Source organism: Ovis canadensis, chromosome 8 (assembly GCF_042477335.2).
Source record: "Ovis canadensis isolate MfBH-ARS-UI-01 breed Bighorn chromosome 8, ARS-UI_OviCan_v2, whole genome shotgun sequence".
NCBI lineage: Eukaryota > Metazoa > Chordata > Mammalia > Artiodactyla > Bovidae > Ovis > Ovis canadensis.
Window position 1 is genome coordinate 64894090 of NC_091252.1, and position 11642 is coordinate 64905731.

The following is an 11642-nucleotide window of genomic DNA, read 5'->3' on the forward strand; positions in this document are numbered from 1 at the left end:
CCTATCCTCACTCCAACCCTGTGAAGCAGGTAGAGCAGGTAGCATTTTTAATGTCACTTAACTGATAAGGAAAACCAGAGTTTAGAGGGATTAAAATACTTGGCCAGTTTGACGCTGGTCAGTAGCAGAGCTGTCACACTGACCTGCGTATTCTAATTTTGAATCTTATTTTCCCTCCATCCTCCTCCATGCCTATGTACCTAACTCTCATCTCTAAAAATGTTCATTTGAATGAGGTGCCAGAATTCTCAATACCAATTCATCAGACAGACCTTCTTAGGCTGCTGGATGAAAATGAGCTTCTATTTCCTCTTTGAATGGTGGTGGGGGGATGGGTGGGTACTAGAAACACTTCCTTACAGCCATAGCCTTACATGGGTATGTGTGCTATCAGTAGAGTCCTCCAGCAAGGGAGGGGAAGGGAATTTCTGACAATAAAGCCCTTCAAGAGAACAGAGACTTCCAGGAAAAAAAAAAGTGTCTGTCATGTCTTTGAAAGATATTGTTCTGGGTGAGTGTTGGAGACTATAGAGCAAAGCCCTGTGATCCCAGGATTAGTGCTGGGACCTAGCCAGTTACTACTGAGATCTTGACACCAGAGTATCCAGAAACAAATGGAATTGTGATTGCTATGTGCCTGTCTCTAGGGAAGTTCTCCTCTCTGTATGTTCTTAGGTAATTTGGGATCAAATGGAAAGAAATGCACTATACTCAAACCCAGAGTTTGAGTTTGGAAGTCCCTTGAACCTTTTGAAATATCCATAACTGAGGATTAGTTCAGGAAACACTAGTCAAAATAGTGCATGCTCCAGAGGTTTTTGGAGAAGGCAATGGCAACCCACTCCAGTACTCTTGCCTGGAAAACCCCATGGACAAAAGAGCCTGATGGGCCGCAGTCCATGGGGTCTCGAAGAGTTGGACACTACTGGGCGACTTCACTTTCACTTTTCACTTTCATGCATTGGAGAGAGAAATGGCAACCCACTCCAATGTTCTTGCCTGGAGAATCCTGGGGATGGTGGAGCCTGGAGGGCTGCCGTCTATGGGGTCGCACCGAGTCAGACACAACTGAAGCGACTTAGCAGCAGCAGCACAGAGCTGACTGTTGCTAATGTGGAAGAACAATTTGCTTACAGTTGGATATAATTAACAAGCATGGGTCAAAAAGGAAGCCAATAATACAAGTATGAACTGGATTGAGGTGGAGGGATGGGGGCGGATTTCCTGGTTCGACCCCTGGGTCGGGAAGATCCATGGAGAAGGGCACAGCAACCCACTCCAGTATTCTTGCCTGGAGAAACTTATGGTCAGAGAAGCCAGGTGGGGTACAGTTCATGGGGTTGCAAAAAAATCAGACACAGCTGAGCAACTTAGCACGCACATAGTGGGATGGTACGGTTACAGTCACTTCCAGAGCTGGTGTATTCTGACTTCAGTGTCTCTTCCCATTTTCAAAAAGCCTGGACTAAACGACGAGAAGGCAATAGCAACCCACTCCAGTACTCTTGCCTGGAAAATCCCATGAATGGAGGAGCCTGGTAGGCTGCAGTCCATGGGATCTCGAAGAGTCGGACATGACTAAGCGACTTCACTTTCACTTTTCACATTCATGCATTGGAGAAGGAAATGGCAACCCAGTCCAGTGTCCTTGCCTGGAGAATCCCAGGGACGGGGGAGCCTAGTGGGCTGCCATCTATGGGGTCGCACAGAGTTGGACACGGCTGAAGCAACTTAGCAGCAGCAGCAGCAGCAGCAGGCGACTAAACGATGTTAATAAAAGATTGAACTGAGGGGAAAAAATGTTTGGTCTTCTTGATACCCTATGTGTTTGATAAATTACCTTTTCTGGGATACTATACGGTGTCTTATTCACCCTTTATCTAGTGAGTAATTTCCATGCCAAAAAAAGTATTTGTTTTCCCCATGGCTCACTATAAGAAAAAAAAAAAAAAGATATAAAGAGCACTAGCTGTATAGAATCTCTTTGAATCCTGTTTGAATGATTATGGTGTGAATGGACAAATTATCCCAGGGTATTTGTTTGTCTGCTTGTTTTTTATTTTAGTAAAATCCAGGAAAGAGGATAACTCTTCAAACTAATCAAATACATCCTGTATTCCATAATACATTTTGCAGGGTTAAAAGCTTATATGCAAAGTTGCAGCCTGAGGAGAATTAATACAGATGAATGAGAAATTCTCCAATGATCATGTTCTTTCCTTCCTCCCACTCAGTTTGGAGGGGCTGGCTTCACATATGGAACCCTGCAGATCTTGCCATCTTTCGTCTCTGCTTATTCTGGTCTTGAGACAGAATGCAATAGAAATCTGAACACAAAATGTGGTAATTCCAAAACTCTGGAGATTTTTCTAATCCTCCAAATGTTCTCCAATAAAATCCTCCCTTTACGCTGTTGGCACTGCCACTAAATTCATAACCAGGGGAAGCCTGACAAGAAAATGAACCACTGAAACCTATACACAAACATAGGGGCTCATTTTAGTGCCGAAGTCCTCTTTAACTGAAGCAAAGAATTCATTTTGTCATTTGCAAGCATTTATTAAGCATGCAATGCAAAGAAATAGAGGAAAACAATAGAATGGAAAAGACTAGAGATCTCTTCAAGAAAATTAGAGATACCAAGGGAACATTTCAGGCAAAGATGGGCTCAATAAAGGACGGAAATGGTATGAACCTAACAGAAGCAGAAGATATTAAAAAGAGGTGGCAAGAATACACAGACAACTATACAAAAAAGATCTTCATGACCCAGATAACTATGATGGTGTGATCACTATCCTAGAGCCAGACATCCTAGAATTCAAAGTCAAGGGAGCCTTAGGAAGCATAACTACAAACAAAGCTAGTGGAGGTGATAGAATTTCAGTTGAGCTATTTCAAATCCTGAAAGATGACGCTATGAAAGTGCTGCACTCAATATGCCAGCAAATTTGGAAAACTCAGCAGTGGCCGCAGGACTGAAAAGGTCAGTTTTCATTCCAATCCCAAAAAAAGGCAATGCCAAAGAATGCTCAAACTACTGCACAGTTGCACTCATCTCACACGCTAGCAAAGTAATGTTCAAAATTCTCCAAGCAAGGCTCCAATAGAGTATGAACTGAGAACTTCCTGATGTTCAAGCTGGATTTAGAAAAGGCAGAGGAACCAGAGATCAAATTTCCAACATCCACTGGATCATCGAAAAAGCATGAGAGTTCCAGAAAAACGTCTACTTCTGCCTTATTGACTACAAAGCCTTTGACTGTGTGGATCACGATAAACTGTAGGAAATTCTGAAAGAGATGGAAATACCAGACCACCTGACCTGCCTCCTGAGAAATCTGTATGCAGGTCAAGAAACAACAGTTAGAACTGGACATGGAACAACAGACTAGTTCCAAATTGGGAAAGGAGTACATCAAGGCTGTATATTGTCACCCTGCTTATTTAACTTATATGCAGAGTACATCATGCGAAATGCCAGGCTAGATGAAGCACAAGCTAGAATCAAGATTGCCGGGAGAAATATCAATAACCTCAGATATGCAGATGACACCACCCTTAAGGCAGAAAGTAAAGAACTAAAGAGCCTCTTGATGAAAGTGAAAGAAGGGAGTGCAAAAGTTGGCTTAAAACTCAACATTCAAAAAACTAAGATTATGGTATCCAGTCCCATCAATTCATGGCAAATAGATGGGGAAATAATGGAAACAGTGAGAGACTACTTTTTTGGGGCTCCAAAATCACTGCAGATGGTTACTGCAGCCATGAAATTAAAAGATGCTTGCTCCTTGGAAGAAAAGTTATGACTAACCTAGATAGCATTTTAAAAGGCAGAGACATTACTTTGCCAACAAAAGTCTGTCTAGTCAAAGCTATGGTTTTTCCAGTAGTCATGTATGGATGTGAAAGTTGGGCCCTAAAGAAAGCTGATGCTGAAGAATTGATGCTTTTGAACTGTGGTGTTGGAAAGGACTCTTGAGAGTCCCTTGGACTGCAAGGAGATCCAACCAGTCAATCCTAAAGGAAATCAGTTCTGAGTGTTCATTGGAAGGACTGATGCTGAAGCTGAAACTCCAATACTTTGGCCACCTGATGTGAAGAACTGAATCACTGGAAAAGACCCTGATGCTGGGAAAGATTGAAGGGGACAACAGAGAGGATGAGATGGTTGGATGGCATCACTGACTCGATGGACATGAGTTTGAGCTAGCTCTGCGAGTTGATGATGGACAGGTAAACCTGGCGTGCTGCAGTCATGGGGTCGCAAAGAGTCAGATACAACTGAGTGACTGAATTGAACTGATTAAGTGTGCAACATAGTGCTAGTTACTCTACAGGGATACAGAGGAATTAGCCATTTACATTTGAGATTAACAAACCATGAAAAGAGAGAAAGAGAGACGGGGAAAAAAGCCATTTGTGTGTGGATATGTGTGTGTAATACATATGTTCAAAATGTGAAGAAACAGAAAGCAAAGTATTAGGTCCTGATGAAGTGCAGTTGGAAAGAAAAGCTTTCAGGGATGACCAGTTTTAACCTATATTTGAAGAAAATGATAGTTGTGACTGGCGTGGGGGAAAAAGGCATGAGATATAAACTACTATTTTGTGCTTGAACTTCCTTGAACAGGCTTTCTGTGTAGTAGTTTGCTAAGATGTGCCTCTCACTAACGCAATATCTGTTTTATCCTGGAAATAAGTTCTCATTTCATTGTTGAATGTTTTCAAATCTCCTGAGAAGACTTGTTGGAGGACATATAAAATAACTTTATGTCATAACATTTATATGCTTCTAAATTTTCACAACTGCCTGTATTAAATAAATGCAAAGAAGAGTTCATTAAGAAATAGGCATGCAAACACAGTGGAGCATTAAAATTACATGTAATTTCTTTGGGGCCATGGTAAAATAGTCAGTTAGCTCTTTACTTGTTGACAAATACTGTTTGTATAAAGCAATGGTCCACTCATCTCAGCAGAAAGTCAAAAGATGACAAACTACAATTGTTTGGGAAAAGAATCAGAGGCTGAGTTGATCAAAGCCTAGTTTTATTTCAGTTTCTGCATTATGGAAAATTATCACTTAACTAATTTCTACAAACTTTAGAGAAAGTTGGTTGCCAATGGGAATGTGCATAAAACAAAACCCAAGTCTCCTGCATTGCAGGCAGATTCTTTACCATCTGAGCTGCCAGAGAAGCCCTAGAAATAATTAAAGTAAAAGTGAAAATCACTCAGTCGTGTCCAACTCTTTGTAACCCCATGGACTACACAGTCCATGGAATTCTCCAGGCCAGAATACTGGAGTGGGTAGCCATTGCTTCTCCAGGGTATCTTCCCAACCCAGAGATGGAACTCAGGTCTCCTGCATTGCAGGTGGATTCTTTACTAACTGAGCTACTAGGGAAGCCCTCAGAAATAATAATATTAGCTAACTGAAGAAACATTTTGTGTGAGTTCATAAGTGGAATAATGACAAGCTCGCTCCCCTCCCCCAAAATCCCTGGACCCTGTGAATATGTGAAGACATTCCCTTACATAGCCAAAAGTGAAGTCGCTCAGTCATGTCTGACTCTTTGTGGCCCCATGGACTGTAGTCTACCAGGCTCCTCCATCCATGGGATTTTCCAGACAAGAGTACTTCTCCAGGGAATCTTCCTGACCCAGGGATTGAACCTGGGTCTCCTGCATTATAGGCAGACACTTTACCATCTGAGCCACTAGGAAGTCCTACATAGCCAAAGAGATGTTATAGATGTGATTAAGTTGAGGATCTTGAGATGGCAATATTATCCTGGAATATTTTTGTGTGTATGTTAGTCGTTCAGTCATGCCAAACTCTTTGTGATCCTATGGACTGTAGCCTGCCAGGCTCCTCTGTTCAAGGAGTTCTTTACGCAAGAATACTAGAGTGGGTTGCCATTTCCTACTCCAGGGGATCTTCTCTATCCAGGGATTGAACCAGGGTCTCCTACACTGCGGGTGGATTCTGAGCCACCAGGGAAGCCCAGAATATCTGGATAGGCTCAAAGTAATTCACAGGATCCTTATAAAACAGAAGCAGTAAAGTAAGAGAGAAAAGATGGAGAAATGGAAGCAGAGGTGAGAGAGGGGAGAAAATGCTACACTACTATATCTGAAGACAGAGAAGGGGACCAGGAACCAAGGAATGCAAGTAGTTTCCTGAAGCTGGGAAAGTCAAATGAATGGATTCTCCTCTAGAGCCTCCACATGGGATGCAGCGCTACTGATACCTTCATTTTCATCTACTCGAGTCTACTTCTCTGACCTCCAGAACTGTAAGATAACAAATTTGTATAATTTTTAGCTACTAAGTTTGTAATAATTTGTTATAGCATGGCTCAGTTCTGTTCAATTCAGTAGCTCTGTCGTGTCTGGCTCCTTGCAACCCCATGGACTGCAGCACACCAGGCCTTCCTGTCCATCACCAACTCCCAGAGTTTATTCAAACTCATGTCCATTGAGTCGGTGATGCCATCCAACCATCTCATCCTCTATTGTCCCCTTCTTCTCCTGCCCTCAATCTTTCCTAGCATCAGGGTCTTTCCCAATGAGTCAACTCTTCATATCAGGTGGCCAAAGTATTGGAGTTTCAGCTTCAGCATCAGTCCCTCCAATGAATATTCAGGACCGATTTCCTTTAGGATGGACTGGTTGGATATCCTTGCAGTCCAAGGGACTCTCAAGAGTCTTCTCCAACACCACAGTTCAAAAGTGTCAATTCTTTGGCACTCAGCTTTCTTTATAGTCCAACTCCCTCATCCATACATGACCACTGGAAAAACCGTTGCTTTGACTAGACAAATCTTTGTCAGTAATGTCTCTGCTTTTTAATATGCTGTCTAGGTTTCTCATAGCTTTTCTTCCAAGAAGCAAGCGTCTTTTAATTTCATGGCTACAGTCACCATCTGCAGTGATTTTGGAGCCCAAGAAAATAAAATCTCTCACTATTTCAGTTATTTCCCCATCTAGTTGTCGTGAAGTGATGGGACCAGATCCTATGATCTTCATTTTTTAAATACTGAGTTTTAAGCCAGTTTCTTCACTCTCCTCTCTCATTTTCAACAAGAGGCTCTTTAGTTCCTCTTCACTTTCTGCCATAAGGGTGGTATCATTTGCCTATCTGAGGCCATTTCTCTCGGCAATCTTGATTCCAGCTTGTGCTTCATCCAGCCCAGGTTTTCACATGATGTATCCTGCATATCAGTTAAATAAGCAAGGTGACAATATACAGCCTTGACGTACTCTTTTCCCAATTTGAAACCAATCTGTTGTTCCATGTCTGGTTCCAACTATTACTTCTTGATCTGCATACAGATTTCTCAGCGTGGATGGAAACCTTAATACACATGGGTTATCTCAATTGATCCTTTAAGTTATTATGCCCACGGTACAAATTCAAATAAAAAATAAGAAAACTGATGCTCTAGTATATCAAGCAATTTGTTTAAGTAAGTGGTGAGTTAAAGGACAAATCCAGGCACTCTGGCCCCAGTCTCCAGAGTTAAAGAAATAAGCCATTTCAAAGCATTTGTTTTGACTGCAGTGAGTTCTCCTCACACTTTTCAGAATGCCTTTTATCGAAAAGACAAGAAATAGGGCTTTCCTTGGGGCTCAGTGGTAAAGAGTCTGCCTGCCAATGGAGGAAATATAGATTCAATCCCCAATCTGGGAAAATCCACATGCCACAGAGCCACTAAGCCCATGCACCACAACTATTGAATCTCATGAACCCTAGAGCTTGTGCTCCACACGAAGAGAAATCGCTGCAATGAGAAGCCTGCACACTGCAGCTAGAGAGGAGCCCCTGATCTCTGCAACTAGAGAAAAGTCCAAGCAGCAGCGAAGACCCAGTGCAGCCAAAAACAAATAAATAATAAAACTAAAATGTAAAATATGACAGGAAATAACAAACGTCAGTGAGGATGTTAAGAAAAGGGAACCCTCATATACTGTTTGTGGGAATGTAAATGGTGCAGCCACTATAGAGAACAATGGCAGTTCCTCCAAAAAATCAGAAATAGAACTACCATACCATCCAGCAAATCCACTCCTGGATATTTTTCTAAAGAAATCAAAAACTTTAATTCAAAAAGATATTGCACTCCAGGCTCATTGTAGCGTTATTTACAGTAACCAAGATATGGAAGCACCTCAGTGGGCATCAAGAGTTGAATTCAATAAAGAAGATGCTATATATATATATATACACAGTGGAATGATGATATATATATACACAGTGGAATATTAAATACAATGAAATATTACTCAGCCATAAAAAGAATGAAATCCTGCCTTCTGTGACGACATGGATAGACATAGATGATGTTATGCTAAGTGAGCTGAGTCAGACAAAGAAAGACAAATACTATATGATTTTACTTTTATGTGTAGAGTCTAAAAAAACAAATGAACAACAAAACAGAAGTAATCTCATAGCTATAGAGAACAAACAGGTAGTTGCCAGAAGAGGCAGGAATGTACGATACTGATCAAGAATGCAGACTTAATTAGTTTACTTCTTTTTATGTTCTTCCTACTAATGAAATATTTCCTTTTGTGCATAATAAACAGGTATCAATATCACTTACTTACACCCAGAGATATTGAAGTTTTAGGTTTACAACTCATCATATAATACTCAAAGCTCAGTTACTATTGCAGCAATGAGAGCTGCTATTCTAAATCCAAGGTGTCCTGGGTAAAGCGAGATTGCCCTCTAAAATAGTTGGTGTACACTAAGTTGTTCCAGTCGTGTCTGACTCTGTGTGACCCTATGGACAGTAGCCCACCAGGCTCCTGTGTCCATGGAATTCTCCAGGCAAGAATACTGGAGTGGGTTGTCATGCCCTCCTCCAGGGGATCTTCCCCACTGAGGGGGTGAACTCGTGTCTTTTGTGTCTCCTGCATTGTCAGGTGGATTCTTTACCACTGTTGCCACGTGGGAAGCTTAGAGCTGTTTAATTCATCTTAGACCTGAGTGTTTGAGGATTTCCTCCCTTTCTAGATAGCATCAAGAAGGGAAAGCTAAGTTGATAACCTCATAGTCAGAATGTTGTCTTTCCATTGTAAAATATCTCAGTAAATAAATTGCAGTCAGGTTGACAGCATAGGACCTGGTTACTGGCTTACACTCTTAAATAGGATGGTGTGACTCAGACACCTCTCTTCCAAGTCTGTCCCACACAACTTGATTATTTTCTTCATTTATTTAATAAATATTCACTGTGTGTGTCACGGTGCTGGGTACAATTCTGCTTAAGCAAAGGGGGCAAAGTAGGCAAAAATCTCTGTGTTTATATTCTAGCAGAGGGAGATGGATGATAAACAAGCAAAACATATAGACGGCCAAGAAATAACTGCCATCATTACAATTTATATTGTAATCTCTCAAAAATATCACAAAATAAATAATTTTATTATATTTTGCATTTTAAACCAAGATTGTGTTCAATTCATTTTGGTAATAGTGTTACCAAAATTAAAATTTTGACTCAGTATAAGAAAAGATTGTCTGATAGATAAAAAATGTTTTATTTGAAACTTGTCTACTTATATTTTATAAATAATTGTGTAACTCTCTGGGTTTCCTTTTTTGTTTTGGATGCTGGGAAACTGCTAAATTTGTGGTCTTTATTTAACAGTTATGTACATTTTACTGGTCTTCTTTGTTATATACTCATTTCCTGTGGTATCATTGTATTATTCTACCCTGGTTTTCCTTTTTCCTTGATTCATTTACTTATTTATATTTTAATGTATTCATTTCATTTTTGTAAACTAAGAGTTAAGTCTCCCAATAAATGCACAAAACTGTCCCAGGAGAATGGGTACTCAAGCTTTGTAGATTCATAAAATAGGTCAGGAGGTTCTATTCCCTGCTTCTTAAAACTTTTTAGATGAAAAATGCAAAGTTGCAGAAAGCTAAGATGCCTTAAGATTTACTAGTACATACTCAAGCATGTGCTAATTAACCATTTGTCAGGGTGAATGTTTCCAGGGATTACCATTGAAAAGTACCATGCTGCTGCTGCTGCTAAGTCGTTTCAGTCCTGTCCAACTCTGTGCGACCCCATGGATGGCAGCCCACCAGGCTCCGCCATCCCTGGAATTCTCCAGGCAAGAACACTGGAGTGGGTTGCCATTTCCTTCTCCAATGCATGCAAGTGGAAAGGGAAAGTGAAGTAGCCCAGTCGTGTCCGACTCTTTGCACCCCCATGGACTGCAGCCTACCAGGCTCCTCTGTCCATGGGACTTTCCAGGCAAGAGTATTGGAGTGGGTTGCCATTGTCTTCTCTGGAAAAGTACCATGCATTACCATAAAAGCTATTGGTTAAAATGTGGTCTAAGTTTATTCATCTCTAAATCACAGAATTCTAGTAGCTTTTAAGTTTCTATCTCCTCTATGTGACATTCTGCCAGTTATCCTTGGATAATGGTGAGAGAAAGCAATAAGGATGACCCAACCAGGTGTTCCAAATTTTTGATACAACAATCAAGAAAATAAATCTTGGTACAGAATCTATAAATCTTAGCAAATAGACATGTTTGAGGAGACAAGGTAAGATATTAGAAATGCCTTTAAATTATTGCAGCCTATTCCTGCCTTAGAAAGTACATGACTCAGATTCAAAGGTATGATTTCTCAGTGAAGAAAAATTACACTTGAGTTGGCAAGTGATGAGACCTATCACAGAGCTATTTTGTCCAGTAGTAATATGGTTGCTGATCAGTTTACTAAGGAGCCCAAGGGAAGATTAATTATTTAGCAGTAGAATAAATTGAAAATTTGGCCCTAACTATTTCAGTACAGGGGCTTCTCAGGGGGCGCTAGTGTTAAAGAACCCACCTACCAATGGAGGAGACATTAAGAGAAGTGGGTTTGATCCCTGGGCCAGGAAGATCCCCTGGAGGAGGACATGGCAATCCACTCTAGTATTCTTGCCTGGAGAATCCCATGGACAGAGGAGCTTGGCAGGCTACAGTCCATGGAGTCGCAAAGAGTTGGACACAACTGGAGTGACTTAGCTTGCACACACTCATTTCAATACAAATTGAGACACCAGGCTGCAAAACTCTTAGTAGTAATCACAGAAAATACATTTGAATTTGAAACTAAGTTTTGCAATTGGTCCATCAACTCCATCACCTTTTTTCTTCCTTTTGATCTTCAGCCTCCATTTTTCCAACTCCAGCTCATCCAGTTACATCCAGTTCCACTCCCCAACAGCTACCCGTTCACCCCATATACCCATAATCAGTACTTTCCTAATAGGGCAATTCCTCTCTGCAGCTTTCCCTCCCTCCTTCCCTCTCCCTTTCTTCCTATATCTAATGCTCTATACTGGACATTGAGGGGTAAGGAGATAACGCACAGGGTCTCAAACCTCCAAGAACTTGTTATCATCTAATGATAAGTGTGGGGACATGGAGGATGATATGCAAAAAAGAATGAGGAGTAAAGGCAAAAATGAGAGGCACAATTGAGGTTTAAAAAAAGCTCACTGTGAAAACATAGATAGAGAAGCAATTAATTTCTGTCATTTTCTAGACAAAATATCTTCTCTCAGCTTATCCCCCTCCCATATGGTTCTCTCACTTTTAATGGGGACAATTTG

The 11642-nt window shown here is 40.9% G+C and overlaps 1 non-coding gene across 1 annotated transcript; it reads right to left on the reverse strand.

Annotated features, from left to right (window-relative positions):
• Positions 1-5657: 5657 nt before the first annotated feature.
• On the reverse strand, positions 5658-5730 carry TRNAY-AUA (transfer RNA tyrosine (anticodon AUA)). Its single transcript has one exon. It is a non-coding gene; the product is annotated as a tRNA-Tyr (tRNA).
• Positions 5731-11642: the final 5912 nt, after the last annotated feature.